Source organism: Oryctolagus cuniculus, chromosome 2 (genome assembly GCF_051225735.1).
Source record: "Oryctolagus cuniculus isolate XC-2025 breed Fujian yellow rabbit chromosome 2, ASM5122573v1, whole genome shotgun sequence".
NCBI lineage: Eukaryota > Metazoa > Chordata > Mammalia > Lagomorpha > Leporidae > Oryctolagus > Oryctolagus cuniculus.
Genome location: NC_142868.1, coordinates 82,410,759 through 82,424,154, shown reverse-complemented (window position 1 = coordinate 82,424,154; position 13,396 = coordinate 82,410,759). Strand labels below are relative to the sequence as shown.

At 48.2% G+C, this 13,396-nt stretch overlaps 1 pseudogene; it reads left to right on the top strand.

The window, feature by feature from the left end:
• Positions 1-6,289: 6,289 nt before the first annotated feature.
• LOC127490490 (U2 spliceosomal RNA) lies at positions 6,290-6,429 on the top strand (annotated as a pseudogene).
• Positions 6,430-13,396: the final 6,967 nt, after the last annotated feature.

Genomic DNA, 13,396 nt, shown 5'->3' with positions numbered 1-13,396 from the left:
CGCCACCGCTTTCTCAGTCTGTCTCCAGGCTCACTCCCTCACCCAGCTCCCAGGCGGAGATCTGTCGTTAGGTCTGGTGCATTTCTGCTCAAGTACAGTTCCCAAACCGAGCTCACCTCTCCTCGTCCTCCCACTCCCACCGTTCCTGGTTTTCCCCTTTTCGGGCTGTTTCCCTGTCTCTATACCAACCACGGATGTTGTGTTAGTGTCTCCAGATGACCAAGCCTGTCTTCATACTTGACCCCGTGAGACGCCCCCGCTGCCTAGGCTTACAGTCTATAAGCCAATATTGATGTCTCGTGTCCTTGGTTTGCTCTGAAAATAGTGGAATTGTCACTACGCCTTTTTGACTTGAGAACAAAAGGCAGGCCAAGAGAAGGGCTGAGATGGGAAATTACTGATAACAGCTCTCCCAATGGAAAACCGTAACAGCCTTGGTTCGCAAGGCCCGTGTGCCTAATACGCCTTAACGTGAGACTCACATGGATATTGGATATTGCGTTTACATCAACATAAATTATACACCAACCGATAAATTTACTCATGTTTTGGCGGTAATGCTGAACCCATGAGACATGCTAACTCTGATTTTTGCTCAACTGGCATTTAAGGAGGCTGCTTCACAAAGTTTGGGATTCAAAGAAGTTTATTTTGGTGCGAAAAAATTTAAAATTCAAGCAAAACCGTCTTCAAAAAGTTCACGGAAAATGAGTATTTTGAACAGATTATGAGTAGCTCCCAGACATTTCTGCAGTAACATTTGTCTTTGAATTCTATTTCTCACAAATGTTTTGAAGCCCCCTTGGATATAATTGGACAAAAACTCCTCAGGTACTCAGATTCTCCAGTATTTCGCATGAGCTTCCTTCCCCCTTCTTCTGTGTTTGGAAAACTCCCTAAAAGTCCATCTGACTGTTTCGGACCACATGAAAAATGAGGACAATATTTCCTTTTTCTTGTCAGAAGAAAAAAAGCAGATGTATTCTTCCACTCATTAGCTGAAAAATGGCTTTGCTTTTAATAACTTGAACATGGACTGAATTGAGCCCTACGTGAAGAATAAAGCCTCATTTTTTTTTTTTAAGCAGAGTTTGGGCATCTATATCTGTGGATGCTTTGAAATGCTTTTCTGCACAGACCAGTGCCACCTGCTATTTTTATATGAACATTACTGTCCTTGTGCCTGTGATCACGGTAAACATGACGCAGTGACCGCTTGTCTCTGTCAACAACACGTCTGAATTGTGTCCTCTGGGTCAATTTGAATTTTTAAAAATAATCAGGTTACAATTAGATGAGGTACCCAATGGTCCTCCCTGATATGAATTTATGGAATATCATTACAAATCTTCACAGCAGTTTTGACTAATGGAGAGGAAAGGATCGCTGTTAAGCGTGAATCACAGATTGCTTTGTTGTTAACGGGTAAGTACTTTTATCGTTCACAGTGTTGTCAAACACTTGGAAAGCACAGGCTGTAGTGGTTGTGTGCTTGCTGTCACTCCAACATGGATAAAAGGCGAGAGTGGGGGACCTGCGCTGTGATGTAGGTGGTAAAGCTTGCAGTGCCGGCATCCCATATGGATGCCGGTTTGAGTCCCGGCTGCTCCACTTGCCATCCAGCTCTCTGCTATGGCCTGGGAAAGCAGTGGAAGATGGCCCAATCCTTGGGCCCCTGTACTCGCATGGGAGACCTGGAAGAAGCTCCTGGCTCCTGGCTCCTGGCTTCAGATTGGTGCAACTCTGGCCATTGTGGCCATCTGGGGAGTGAACCAGCAGATGGAAGACCTCTCTCTCTCTGTCTCTGCAACTTTGCCTTTCAAATAAATAAATAAATAAATATTTTTTTAAAGGTGAGAGTGGAAGCTGAGGCATGCGCATTTGTCCACAGCTGGCCCTCTCTCTTTGCTCTCTCAGTCTGTTTAACTGGATACTGCCTGGCCTTGGGGGCTGGGAGAGAGGGGCACATATCATACAGCTGTGCGACAGCCACAGCAGATCAGTTTCCAAGTATAGGACAAGCTTCCTTCTGCAGAGCCCAGGCACAGCCCAGGACACCTGCCTCCTAGAGGACCAGAGCCCGGAACACAGAACCCAGGAGGGAGGCCCGGGCGTCCAGAGAGACCTGGAGAAACACTGAGCACAGAATGCGCCCACCCCTGGACGGCATGACAGACTGTATCGTACTGTCTCATCAGGAAGCCAGTTTCACGTAGCAGCACCTCTTCCTTTTGGGGAACATATCACTTTATCGGGCAAATTCCAGCAGGTCACAACAGCCAGCCATCAGCTCTGTGACACACCACACCATCAGGACTGTGTCTTCAGATCATAGGTGTCTTCTTATTCAAAAACACTCGTGTTTACTTGAGAGGCAGAGAGGTAGGCAGCCACACACACACACACACACCCCACACACATCTCCTATCCACGGGTTAACTTCCCAAAGGGCCACAACAGCTGGAGCTGGGCCCGGCTGACGTCAGGAGCTGGGAACTCCATCTGAGTCTCGCACACGGGTGGCAGGAACCCAAGCAGTTGAGCCATCACCTGTCACCTCTCAGGGTGAGCATCAGCTGGAAGCTGCACGTGGGAGCGGGGGCAGGACTCCCGTCCAGGCAACCTGAATGGGATGTGGGCATCCCAAGTAATGTCTTAACTACTATGCCAAATGCCCAGCTTAGTCATATCTTGTTAAATGCAACCTATCTTTATACTGAATTTATAGCCCATTAAGAAATTCCCAGGCCGGCACCGCGGCTCAATAGGCTGATCCTCCGCCTGCGGTGCCAGTACTCTGGGTTCTAGTCCCGGTCAGGGCGCCGGATTCTGTCCCGGTTGCCCCTCTTCCAGGCCAGCTCTCTGCTGTGGCCTGGGAGTGCAGTGGAGGATGGCCCAATTACTTGGGCCCTGCACCCCATGGGAGACCAGGAGAAGCACCTGGCTCCTGCCTTCGGATCAGCGCGGTGCGCCGGCCACAGCGCGCCAGCCGTGGCGGCCATTGGAGGGTGAACCAACGGCAAAGGAAGACCTTTCTCTCTGTCTCTCTCTCTCACTGTCCACTCTGCCTGTAAAAAAAAAAAAAAAAAAGAAAGAAAGAGAGAAAAAAGAAATTCCCAGAGTTTTTTTTCTTTTCTTTCTTTTTTTTTTTTTATTCAAAGTTTTTGTTAGGTTAACTCTTCCCTGGCTTTACTTTGCCCACTTTAAGATAAGATGTGTATTTATTCCATCACATTTTCTCTGAGTATTTTTTTTTAAGATTTATTTATTTATTTGAAAGTCAGAGTTACACAGAGAGAGGAGAGGTGCAGAGAGAGAGAGAGAGAGAGGGGGAGAGAGAGAGAGAGAGAGAGAGGTCTTCCATCTGCTGGTTCACTCTCCAACTGGCTGTAATACTCAGAGCTGCCCTGATCTGAAGCCAGGAGTCAGAATCTTCCTCCAGATCTCCCACACGGGTGCAGGGGCCCAAGGACTTGGGCCATATTCTACTGCTTTCCCAGGCCATAGCAGAGAACTGGATTGGAAGTGGAGCAGCCGAGTCTTGAACCCATATGGCTCCCATATGGGATGCCGGCTCTTCAGGCCAGGGTGTTAACCCGCTGTGCCACAGTGCCAGTGCCATTCTCTGAGTGTGTTTTTTTTTTTTTTTAAAGATTTTTATTTAAGAGGCAGAGGTACAGACAGAAAGGGAGAGACAGAGAAGAAAGTCTTGCATGCACTGTTTCACTCTCCAAATGGCTGCAACAGCTGGAGCTGAGCAGATCTGGAACCAGAAGCCAGGAGCTTCTTCTGGGAGGGGCCCAAGGACCCGGGCCATCTTCTACTGCTTTTCCAGGCCCTAGCAGAGAGCTGGATCTGAAGTGGAGCAGCCAGGACTCGAACTGGTGCCCATATGGGATGTCGGCACTGCAGGCAGAGGCTTAGCCTATGGCACCACAGTGCCAGCCCCATCTCTGGAGTTTTTAAATCAATGTCAGCACTTCCTAAAACTACAGAAGATCAATGTTTATTGAAACTCTCTCTGGGGTATTTTGCGCTGGTTGTGGTGTTTAATTCTCACAAAGCCTAAATTGGAGTGTTTTCCTTTTGCCAAGAAGGAGGGAAGGAAATGAACTCTCTGAGAGGTTTCTGTAGCTGGTGTCCAGGTCAGAGACCCACCTGGCACTTCCCAGTGAGCCAGCACTGCCTTATAATGTGGGGCCAATGGGGGCCGGTGCTGTGGCGTAGTGGGTAAAGCTGCCACCTGCAACACTGGCATCCCATATGGGCACCAGTTCGAGTCCCAGCAGCTCTACTTCCCATCCAGCTTCCTGCTAATGGCCTGGGAAAGCAGTAGAAGATGGTCCAAGTGCTTGGGCCCCTGCATCCCTGTGAGAGACCTGGAAGAAACTCTGGTTCCTGGCTTTGTCCTGGTCTACCTTGGGCCACTGTGGCCATCTGGGGAGGGAGCCAACTGATGGAAGACCTGTGTGTGTGTGTGTGTGTGTGTGTGTCTGTAACTCCACCTCTCAGATAAGTAAATCTTAAAAATAAAGGTGGGGCCAGTTGTAAACCTGGTAAACTGGTCTTCTACGTTCCCTTGGGGAGGCTGATGAAGCTGTTGCAGTAGACGGGACTCAGGACGGACCCTCCGCAGGCTCGCAGCGGCCGACAGCCTGCTCCAGTCGTCTCTGTCAGCCACGGAGCCTTCTGGTTCTCCACGGAGCCGATGTGGCTCCTTCAACCAAGAGAAGCCTGTGTGGCATGTTTAGATGTCTACCGCAAATCAAGACACACAGATTCCCCCTGTTTTAATTAACCACTAATTTTTTTTTTCCAGAATAACTGATTCTGTTTGGCTGTCCACTGGGCCCGTACCTGCCATCTGTCATTTGTCAGTGTTGGGGTTTCACTTGAGATCAAAAGCAAACAGTTACACAAACATTTTCTGGAATATATTCTGTCCTCGTTGAATCTTGGCACAGTTGGGTGCTACCTGTTTTAAGCTTATAAACAATTCCTGAAAACAGCTCAAATGACATTTCTACACAGCCATGGAACATATTTCATGTTGCTTTGAGGTTATTAAAAATGATCAAAGTTTTTTTGTTTTTTTTTAATTAGAAGTGTCTCGGCTATTCCCCATTCTGTGAGAATAACACATTTCTCTATTTTACTGTTTACCATTTTGATGCCCAGTTTTTAACAACTTCAAGGTTCTCTCTCAAAATAAAACCAGGGCCACTGCTCCTTCTCTGGGAGCTCTGGTGCTTGTACTTGGTCTTCCATGAGCCCCTCGAATGGGAACCAAATTTGACCTCCAGGGCAGACGTACAGCTGTGGTTTTCAGCGAAACCGCGCCCTGGCTTCCCGCCAGGCTTTCGGAGCGCAGGCAAAGAGCGAGTGAAATTCGGTAGCAGAGGGGCTAGCGCAGGGCATTCCGAACGTGCGTGCGAGGGGAGGGTGAGTTCCCACACGGCCACCGCGCGGGCCCGCCGCGGCGTCTGGATTCACTTAGGCACCATGCACGCTTATCAGCGCCCCGGCTTGGGAAGAGCTCTTCCTTGAATTCCTGACAGCACTTAGCTTGACCTAATGGACAGAAAGTGATTTACAGATGACGCTGCGTCATGAATCTGACCAGCCTCGGAGACATCAACGTCTCCCGCGGGCACGGGCTCCTTCCAGGGTCTCACCGTTCTGAGATAAAGCAGGTGCCCGCGCTGGGAATTTGAATAGTTTTTGAGCAAATGCGCATACTTTTCTTTGATATTCCCAGGTGGTTCAGCACTGGCAGGATTAGGGGGCAGCTTGTCTGTCAGTGCTGGTGAGGTCTTTCTGCCTTTGTTTCAACCATTTATGGTGGCTAGGAGGCCCCTGCTTGGGAGAGGAGACGGACTGTCTGCTGCAGCTGGGGTAGCCGCCAACCGCCAACAACGGCGCTTTCCGTGCCTATCGTGTTCACCCAGCGTGCTGAGCACCTGCAATGAATAACGCGCCGAGCCAGGCTCTGCAGAGGGCACGACGGACTCCAGGGCGTCTGAACATGAGTCTGAGTTCGCCTTTCAGTGTAGGGGATGCCTGTATCTGGTGCATTCTGTCTGGCGATGTGCTGTTAAAGTCATCCCTTCTTCCGCGTGTTGATCTCTCCTCTGTCTTCAGCTCTCGGGACAGATAAGGTTTCCCTGAGACCTGCTCTGAGCACCTTATCTAAAGTAGTCACCTCCCTCTTCCAGCCCCCTCTGTCACAGCACCTTGCTTATTTTCGTAACATGGATTGCAATTTGCATATATATATATAAATAATTGTATCACTTCTCGGCCTTTTGGCTAAGATCAAGTGTGTAGAATTGTATATATTGTATAGAATTGCATATATATATTTGCTTGCATGTGTATTTTCTGTCTCATATGCTTGTTTATTATCTCCACAAGTTCATGGACCCTCTTGCTCCTCCTCTTCCCTCCTCCTCCTATGTTCCCAATGCCTTGTGCACAGTGCTAATTGGTGCAAAGGTTTTAGGTAAATATTGAGCTAATAGATGGATTAATCATTAAGTGCTAGCACTCTTGTTTTGCTTAAAGCTTCCTATTTATTCTTCATAAGCTTGCATATATTTATTATTTATTTATTACTTGTTTATTTTTTATTTATTTGAGAGGCATAATAATAGAGAGAAAGGGAGGGAGACAGGGAGAGATCTTCCATCTGCTGCTTCACTCCCTACATGGCCACAACTGCCGGGCTTGGTCCAGGCAGGAGCCGAGAGCGCCATCTGAGTCTCCCCGATACGTGGCAAGGCCCCACGTCCTTGCGCCATCCTCCACCACTGTCCCAGGCACATTAGGAAGGAGCTGGATTGGAAGCAGAACAGCCAGGACTCGAACTGGCACTCAGGGGATTCTGGCCTTGCAGGGAGCAGCCTAACCTGCTGCACTACAATGCTAGTCCCGGCATATACTTTATTCTGAGATGTCATTGGTTATCTTTCCAAAGTGATTTGGGAAAAGTTGCTCAAATCTAACTCCATTATCTACCAATAGACCTAACATGGCTCAGAGCTGAGGTGTTTATTTGATGTCCCAATCTCCTAAGGCCTGTTTGCTGCCACTGCAGATTGTCCAGCACTATTGGAGTCACCTCTCAGATGGCACAGCCACCGTCTCCAGACGGAGATTCGTATCCAGAAACGTCCAGCGGGGTCTGAGAAGAACATATTATAATACCTGTTTGTATACTTTTTAAAAAAGATTTTTATTTATTTATTTGAGAGGTAGAGTTACAGACAGTGAGAGGGAGAGACAGAAAGGTCTTCTATCTAGTGGTTCACTCCCCAGATGGCCGCAATGGCCAGAGCTGGGCTGATTCGAAGCCAGGAGCCAGGAGCGTCTTCCAGGTCTCCCAAGCGAGTGCAGGGGCCCAAGCACTTGGGCCATCTTCCACTGCACTCCCGGGCCACCTCAGAGAGCTGGATCAGAAGAGGAGCAGCTAGGACTTGAACAGGCACCATATGGGATGCTGGCGCTGCAGACAGAGAATTAACTTACTGCGCCACAGCTCTGGCCCCTGTTTATATACTTCATCAGCTGCCTCCAGGGGCCTGCATTATAAGGAGAGGTGGGACTGGATCCCAGACACTCCCATATGGGATGTGGGTGTCCCTAGCAGTGGCTCCACTAACGGCACCACAATGCCCGCCCCTGTGTATACTTGTGTCTGTAGACAAGACATAAGTTCAGCTTGACGAATCCTTAACCCACAGCCTCGTCCACACTGACCTGAGCCTGCTCGCCCCAGACTGCCCTCCCTGGGTTAGTGCTCTGCCTTCCCATCTGCCCCCACTGAGCCCAATCTTCTTCCGCAGGAATCCTTCCCAAGACAGACTCTTGGGTCTCTGGATAGCGTTTTCTGCTGCAGGTTGGCCCCTCCAGTCTTTTCATGAAGCTTCCACACTCTTCAGCTAGCACACATCCTAATTACCCTCCTCGAATCTAGCTCTAGTCACAGCCCTTCCTGGAGCGTGGTGGCCAGGACTGTGTGTGATGAGTAGGCTTACTGAGATGGGGCCCGGTGAGTGCAGGCCAGATATTCCAGATGTTTCCATTAAGTAGAGGCACATGAAGCCAGCTGTTCTTGCAGACACCAAACTGCACTGAGCCTGCAGGTTAGGAACTTCCTTCTCCCCTCACCAGGAGTGAAAGGGGATGATGGATCTTTCTCCTGCTCTCCTACCCCAAACTGCTGTTCAGTATTTTTGTGCCACTGTGGATTTTAGAAGAAAAAAATGCTAGAGGATCAGCTGTTTGCAGCATTCCATTCACTTCTGATCCTTATCAATGAAGGTACAGACTGATTTATATTTGTAGCCAGAGCATACATCTTTTTGCATTCTTCTAACATTATCTTCCAAATATCAACAGGATCTGTAAACTTAGTTTCTTTGAACAGCAACACGACGTTCCATTGTCTTAAAGTCCATAGTTTGTATAACCTTTTCCCAACCTTCAGCACTGGGTCAGGGCCCATTTTTCCTTTGCTATGTATGGTGCTACCATAAACCTCATTGTGGTATGTGCTTTCTTTTCTCTTTTGCATATTTCCTGGTTATACAGTCCCGGAGTGGGGTGACTGGTCAAAGGATATGAATTTTATAGCTCTGGTTCTATGGGTTCTATGCTGCCTGTCCGATCTCCAGAGAGGATGGACACCTTTCAAATGTGCCAAGTAAGACAATGGGGCCTGAGGAAGTCACCGCTGACTGGGAAAGCCGGGCCTATATCTTGAACGGGTCCTCTTCCAAGTCCCCTACTCTTAGCTCCAGTGGTTTCAGTGTGGGGGAGGGGATCCTTAGGATAGCAGCACCCTCAGCCCTCAGGATTCCTCTCTGAAAATACCCAGAAGCACACACTACTGCTTTTCTAGGAGAGGATTTTAGGCTCCAAGAGGGGAATAAATAGCTTCACCTGGATCCTAACCCCAGATTTATCCCCTCCTAACTCTGTGCTCATAGGCCAGTAACCCAACCTCTCCTGCCTGGTTCCTTTCTATCTGAGGTCACATACAGTCGTTACTCAGAGCACTGTTTAGGAAACATCTGTAAAGTACTGGGCTGTGGATATTCCCTATGAGCCACTGAGCTTGCTTCTTCCTTCTCCTTTGCACGGCCAGGGTCTGGCTCTGCGCTTGCCCACGCTCGGGGTGTTGTGGAATGGGTAGACTGTCTTCTCTCATCACACTACTTCGAGGAATTAGAAAATACAATGGAGAAGTTTCTGAACTTGCTCATTGCTATGGTTTGAATGTATACCCACAAGGTTCATTTGCTGGAAACCGAACCCCAAACCCTAAATTCATGTTAATGGCTTTTGGAGGTGAGGCCTTTGGGAGCTAATAAAGTTTACATGCGGTCATGAGCAAAGGGCCTTCATGATGAAATTAATGGCCTTATAGGAAAGGAGAGACCCAGGCTAGCGTACTTTCTCCATCCCGCCCTACAATGCCCTCCACCACATTAAGATGTAGCAAGACAACACTCACCAATGCCAAGCAGGTTCTTTGTAAATGACCCAGTCTCAGATATTTTTTCATAGCAACAGAAAATGAACTAAAATACCCATGCACTTGAGTGTAAGAGGTGCCAGGTTTGGGGCCTGGGTGCTGGTTAACTCACCAAGTCTACCTGATAAACCGCAGCAGGAAAACCAACTCTAGTTATGCAAGGCCCTTGGAGAAATTAGTTTGTTGGGGAGATGGAGTAGAAGCTTAAAGAAGAGATCCGAGAAAAGTGGCTCGTTACAGACACCATTTCCTAGGAAGGCCCTGGGTGTCCAGGTCTCCAGGGATTTTTTTTCAGCATTCCTTAGTCTCTAAGAGAGCTTGGGAGAATGTGATAAGGAAAACAAAACAAAACAAAACAAACAAACAAACAAAAACTGCCTGACGTCTCTCTGGTCTCCTTCCTGCTTGTGCTAAAGGAGCTTAAATGAAAGAAAGCAGGTTTGGCTGGCGCCGCGGCTCACTTGGCCAATCCTCTGCCTGCGGTGCTGGCACCCTGGGTTCTAGTCCTGGTTGGGGTGCCGGATTCTGTCCCGGTTGCTCCTCTTCCAGTCCAGCTCTCTGCTGTGGCCCGGGAGTGCAGTGGAGGATGGCCCAAGTGCTTGGGCCCTGCACCCCATGGGAGACCAGGAGGAAGCACCTGGCTCCTGCCTTCGGATCAGCACAGCACGCTGGCCATAGTGGCCATTTAGGGAGTGAACCAACGGAAGGAAGACCTTTCTCTGTGTCTCTCTCTCTCACTGTCTAACTCTGCCTGTCAAAAAAAAAAAAAAAAGAAAAAAAAAAAGAAAAAAAAAGAAAGGAAGCACGTTCAGGCAGTCCACTTCTGCTGGGTTAAAACACATCCTCCAATGCTCTCGGTCACAAATCGGGCCACTTCTTCCACTGAGAGGTGACAACTAATGCCCACGCTGTTGGATCTGGGCTGCTTTTACTGACTTGACCTGAATGCTATAGGAGTGACATTCTGGAACGTCTGAGGTGAGACCATGAAGCTTTGCGGTTCCGCCCAGGAGCCCCAAGGCACCGCCCAGGATGTCTGACTACCTTGATGCTGCCATTCTGTAGAGCTCACAAGAGTGTGCTCTGGTCAGCAGTTCCAGCCAGGCCCACCAAGACTCCCGAGATGTGAGTGTAGTCAAACTGGCCCCTCCAGAGGAGGCCATGCACCAGCTAGCTACCATTGCCTGACCCCAGCTGATAGACACACAGAGCAGGAAAACCGTCTGGTGGAACTTTCCTGAATTCCTGACCCATGAAGTCATGAGACAGATTTTTTTTTTTTACCTGCTAAGTTCTGAGGCAATTTATTGCAGAAGTAGTAGACAATCGAACGCTAGCACTACCTAGGCTGGAATGAGCTTCAGCTTAGCTCCATTTCCTTTACCCAGGCCTACTCAGCCAAGCCAGCCCTGGGATTTGGGATATCTCTTCCCATTGTTTGCACGAAATATCAGAGGCCACTCAGAAGTCATTGACGTCAACTGCTCTATTTGACAGGATTCTCCAAATGTATTTTTGGACTGGAGTCTATTATGTATGCTCCCTGTTAGAGTCTACAGTCAGATAGGGCAGGAAGTGATGGCACTGTTCCAGAATACCGCCAAGTGGATTTTTCTGTTGTGTCTGACGAGGAAATGACAATGCAAAAACCCCTAGAGTGTCTCTCATTAGACTGAGTTCCCCAGGTACATGTGGGGTGACTACGGGAACCTCACCTCAAGACTCTCAAATCCTAAACAAGGACCTGATTAGAGCACCCAGATCTTACCGTCATCCCTCTTTGGGTAATCAAGATTTTATTTAAATTAATTTTATTTGAATTTATTTAAATCCTTAAGAAGATTTAAAAAAATGTGCTTTCCTCTGTTGATGTTTCCATGTGTTGTATGGTGACTAAACCCAGTACCCATATAGGAGAGTCCCAGATGATGAAATAATGGGCATTTCATTCCAGTTTCTCTGTTATGACCCATCAGTCATTAACTAGGAAATTAATCAGTAGGGGCATTAATGAATTTGGTCCAACTGTCTGTTGGGTCACATTGCTCCTTACACAACAGCACCAGCTAACTTCCACTGTTCATCACTTCCCTAGCAACCTTGTCTCTGTCCTGTGTGCTTTTACGGGAGTCAAAATTTTCATTTCCATCTAGTTCCATGGATGCATTAGTGACTTCTAGAGATATTAAAACCAAAGGTTCAGCTTTACCAAGCAGATTCTCAAAGGCCAGTACTTCTTTATGGATCCATTTATTTCCCTCCAACCCATGCGCTTATGTTCTCATTGAATGAACACTGACTTGACGTTTAAGAAGTGCCAGGTGCAAGGCTAGGCATCTCGGATGCAAGGTGAAACACATGGCTCTGCGTTATATGGGTTCATTGTACCTAGTAGGGGCTCAGTAAATAGTTACCCCGTCCCCGAGAGACCAGTGTTGGGAACACCAAAGCTCAGAGAAGAAGCTGGACAGTAAGAGAGCAGGGAGGAAACACGGGGTGTCCACGTATCCTGCCCACATCACTGGACTCTTCCCCTCCCGCTCTGCTCTTACTGGTCCTTCCACTGCACCTGGTCATTCACTGACTCAAGTTGGAGACGTCAGATGGTTGGACCAAGGCTCCATCTGGATCTACCACACAGGTGTCACTTTGCTTCAAGGCAACGTTTACTGGCGAATTCTACTGCCAATCATAGAGTATTGTCTTCTTATCAGTGATAGAAAAGCACGACAGTATTCTGATGAAAGAACAAAAATAGTTCAGGAGAATTTTGGCCCACAAAAGATGCCACAGACTCTCTTAGCAAGAAAAAGCCAGTACTTGTCTCTGGAGCCAGTGAGTTGGTTGGCTTTGAAAGCTTGCTCGGGGAACTGTCATGTTAGGAGTCCTGATGCCCAGGGCATGCTTGGACTATCAGAATACCCTAGGAGGCCAGAGGTGGCATAGCGGGTTAAGCCACTGCCTGCAGTGCCAACATCCCATATGGTCACTGGTTCGAATCCTGGCTGCTCCACTTCCAATCCAGCTCTCTGCTATGGCCTGGGAAAGCAGTGGAAGATGGCCCAAGTCCTTGGGCCCCTGCACCCACGTGGGAGACCTAGAGGAGGCTCCTGGCTCCTGGTTTTGGATTGGCACAGCTCCGACCATTTCGGCCAACTGGAGAGTGAACCAGCAGATGGAAGACCTCTCTCCCTCTCTCTCTCTCTCTCTCCCTCTGCTTCTCCTCTCTCTGTGTAACTCTGACTTTCATATAAATAAATAAATCTTTAGAAAAGAAAAAAAGAGAATACCCTAGGAAACTAAAGAATAATCTGAAATTCACCATTAAGGGTATTGCTGTTAAATCCACCCCTCACCCAATCTCTCACCCAACAGGAACCAATTCCTGACTTAGAGCCCTCTACCCGTTATCCCTTCTAAGTAGAGACAAAGCCAGTCAAGGCCACAGTTCCAAAAGATGGGAATGCTTGGCCCTTGGCTAGGCAAACAGAGTGATAGGGGGTTGTGATTTAAGCAATTTCCAGAGGCAGTTACTAAGCAGGGATGCAGTGTGTGTGTGGGGGGGAGTCATATGTCAAATATTTATTATGACTAATTTTCTAACTGTGGTTCAGCAACACAGGAGGAAGAAAGCGATACAAAATTTCAGAAAGTACAAAGGAATAAAATTCTTTGAGCTTCAAAACAGAGACTCAAGGCCCCATCTGGTAGAACTGCTGCACACTCAGCCTGGGTGGTTAAGATGGATGCCTACGTGGACTCTGAACTTTGGATGGACTTGGCCCATGCCCTTTGCTCCACCCTCAAGTAACACTCAAACTTCCCTCCACTTTGGATTTCTAGACCCAACTCTGTGTT